Source organism: Nycticebus coucang, chromosome 19, assembly GCF_027406575.1.
Source record: "Nycticebus coucang isolate mNycCou1 chromosome 19, mNycCou1.pri, whole genome shotgun sequence".
NCBI classification, from domain to species: domain Eukaryota; kingdom Metazoa; phylum Chordata; class Mammalia; order Primates; family Lorisidae; genus Nycticebus; species Nycticebus coucang.
Genome location: NC_069798.1, coordinates 63,646,627 through 63,650,405, shown reverse-complemented (window position 1 = coordinate 63,650,405; position 3,779 = coordinate 63,646,627). Strand labels below are relative to the sequence as shown.

The following is a 3,779-nucleotide window of genomic DNA, read 5'->3' as shown; positions in this document are numbered from 1 at the left end:
TCCTACCATCTCCCCAGGCCATGTGGTAGAGATACACACAGCTAGCCTTTCTTTTTTTTTTTTTATTTATTTTTATTTTTATTTTTAATTTCAGCTTGCTTGTTCATTCTTCTTCGTTTGAAGTACTCTTTTTTTGTTGTTCATTTTCTTCTTCCTCTGGCGATGCTCTGTCCTGCTGGTTTTTTTTTTTATTTTTTTTTTTTATATTTATCAGGGGAAAGCGCGAATGCAGTCCCCCACTACCACAAATTATGCAGTCGAGTTTCCCACATTTGGGGAAATCGCAGGGGTCAGCACATCCGGAGTGCAATGGATAAGCCTCGCCCTGGGAAGACCACCTTCCTGATCATGGTATCTCCCCTGCCAGGGAAGTATTGTCCCACTGTTTTTGATGTTAGTAGAGCTGGGGTCTTAACTCTGGCTCACTGCTGCTCATACTGTTCTCGAACCTCTGAGTTCAGGCAATCCACCCACTTTGGCCTCCCACAGTGCTGGGACTACAGGCCTGAGCCATCACGCCCGGCCCACAGCTAGCCTTTCTAAAAACAATTTTGTCTTTTTTTTTTTTGGAGACAGAGCCTTACTCTGTCACCCTGGCTAGAGTGCTGTGGCATCATCATAGCTCACAGCAACATCAAACTCAAACTCCTGAGCTCAAGTGATTCTCTCGCCTCAGCCTCCCAGGTAGCTGGGACTACAGGCACCCACAATGTGGGGTCTGGCTCTTGCTCAGACTGGTTTCCAACTTGTGAGCTCAAGCAATCTACCAGAATCCGTTTTCTAAAGTGCTGGGATTACAGACTTGAGGCCCATCAGGCCCAGCGCGTGCTTTTATCCATATACGAAAATCCAAACTTTGTTATTCTAGTATTTTAGACCTTTCACAATCTTATTAAAACCTACCTGTTTTCTGACAACCCTTCTTTCTATTTATTACCTATTTCACCTTTATATCACCTTACCACCACCAGAAATTATTTTATTTATTAGAATGAGGATTTTTAAGGGCACAGACTTGGTTTATCTTTTTCATCTCACTTTCCAGCATCTAGAACAGAATTAGTCACCAAGGTAAAGCTTTATAAATATGCTGACCAGCCTACAGCTTTCTGAAACTTATCCCCCAGGTAGTTAGGTGTTGTTGAAATTACTTTATACTTTTCCCTCTGAACTTTTGTGTACATTCACACTATCTGGAAATTTTCACCATGGTGATCATCCATCAAGATTTGTTGAGTCACAGCCTGAATGCACACTGCCTTTAATTAATAGTTCATAATATATTATCCAACCTCATGAAGAGTATTTATTGTTTTCTCTTCAATTATTACTTAATTATGTCATTGCTTTATTTGAATATTTTTTGTCTTCCTAACTAAAATATACTCCCTTAAGGTAGAAATCATTTTATTTTAATATTTAATAACAATAAAAAACTAATAACAACATGCCTTGGGTGTTGTGTTTACTGTGCGGCTACTTTGTACCAGGTTAATAAGGAGTCTTCATAAGGAGTCCTGCAGCCACGCGGCGTCCAGGTTTGACATGGCATATGGTGCGTTTCCTGGCTCACTGTGCCTCTCTGTGCTCTTGTCAGCTAAAACCACTAATAAACTTTTATTGCCACTTTTATATATATGCAAATATGGTTATTTTGTGTAAGTGAACTCTCAATATTATAATAAATCCTTTATTCCTTATTTTATTATTGATCACCATAATGCAATTATTTTAAGGAATACAAATAGAAATATATATTGATACATTCTAAAAAATTCACGGCACTAGCTAATAATGGTAAAAAAATTTACGTGTTATTATTATTATTGCTTTACAAATAGAAACACACTGATCCATGTAACATTTTATTAGGGGAAAGAGTTGACAGTCAAATTCAGTTATTCTTACTTTATATAAAGCCTGTGTACTTTCTTCCCTACCATCCTAATTTTAAATATTACATATATTTTTATAAATGGTGACATCAGTAAAAGCAAAACACACGAAATACACTGATTTTGTGCTATTTCTCGTAATCAGAATAAGAACTGAATTGTAGATAAGACACTCCTGGTGATGATTTTTTGAGATATCAACTCATCTTCTGACACTTCTCTTGTCAAGAGATGGAGCTAAACTTCTCTATTCCTAATCTGGGCTGGACTTAGTGGTTTACCTTTCCTAAATAGAAATGCAGAAGGGCAGCATGCCACTTCCGAGATCTGCGTGTAAATAGACTGCACTTCCATCCTAAGCACACCCTCTCGTTCTTTCTTGGATCACTAACTCTAAGGGAACTGATGCCATCAGCAACTGAGTGAGAGATTCACATGGAAGGAGCTTATACCTCCTGCCAACAGCCATGAGATTGAGTCTAGAAACAGAAATTCACCAGTAGGACTTGGAAGAGTTCAGACACTACAGCTCAGACCTCCAGTGTGACTACAACCTCCTAAGCGATCCTTACCTAGACCCCCTCGGATACCATGAATCTAGGACACCTCATTGCATAAACTGGGTGAAATAATAAATGGTTGTGTTTCAAAGCTGTTAAGTTTTGACAGTTTTCACACAGCAAGGCTCAATAATATACTCCTATGAAATTTAATATCTCCCTGAACAAAATCAATGAATACAGGATTGAGCGACATAACGAATGGCTGGCTGATCAAGTCATCAGAGAGTTAGCTCTTATTTTATTTTACTTTATTTATTAAATCATAGCTGTGTACATTGATGCAATCATGGGGTAAAATGTGCTGGTTTTATAAACAATGTGAAATATTTTCATCACACTGGCTAACATAGCCTTCATGGCATTTTCTTAGTTATAGTGTTAAGACATTTACATTCTACACCTAGTAAATTTCACATTTAAATTACTGATATACACAAAGCATCCTCTTTATGAGACGATTAAGGAAACTTTCACATTTACGAATGTGTTTAAAATAAATTCATACAAATAATTAACATAGTGAATGTATTTAAAATCAGTATATAATGTATTCAATATAAAAATGTGAGTATATTTGTAACTATAATCAATGGGTCAGATTATCCCAAACGTGTAGGCCTTGCCCCTTCACATGGTTCATGTTATCATGCATATTGAAAATAATAAAACTGAATATCTTTAAAAACGATCCTTCATTCTGATAAAGAAAAGCATTTGTTGATGTGTTATAGATACCAGTTTTATTTTTGCATCTCAGAAGACACAGAGAGGGAATTGGAAAACTCTTGTTTTACATTTAAATTTGACTAATGAAGAATTTATGGATAAAGTAAAAAAAAAAAAACCCAGTAGATACAATGATCTCTGTGATCTCTAGTGTGATCATTGGCACATGACCAGCAGGTCAAGTGACTCAGCTGTTATGGTTACTCGCAGTATGATTAGTTCTAGTTGTTATTTTTATAGTTCATTCCTTCATGAATGAAGCAAACTACGGCAGAAAAAATAGATGTCAAGTAAGTAACATCACCTACGTAATCGCACTTTTATCCCAAGCTTCACAACTCTGTGACATACACATTTCCAAGACATAGAAAGTTGTACTGTTTTTTCTCCGTCTATGTACTAATGGTGTAAGCACCACGATAAGGCCAAGGTGAGAGGATTACTTGAGCTCAGGAGTTTGAGTCCAGCCTGAGCAAGAGCGAGACTTCATCTTTGCTAAAAACAGAAAAATTAGCAAAGGGCTGAGAGGACACCTGCAGTCCCAGTCCCAGCTACTCGGGAGAGTGAAGCAGGAGAATTTTTCGAACTCAGGAAT

General features: G+C 37.2%; 1 non-coding gene across 1 annotated transcript; it reads right to left on the bottom strand.

The window, feature by feature from the left end:
• Positions 1-211: 211 nt before the first annotated feature.
• LOC128572227 (U1 spliceosomal RNA) lies at positions 212-375 on the bottom strand. Its single transcript, XR_008376130.1, has one exon. It is a non-coding gene; the product is annotated as a U1 spliceosomal RNA (small nuclear RNA).
• Between the last annotated feature and the right edge of the window lie 3,404 nt (positions 376-3,779).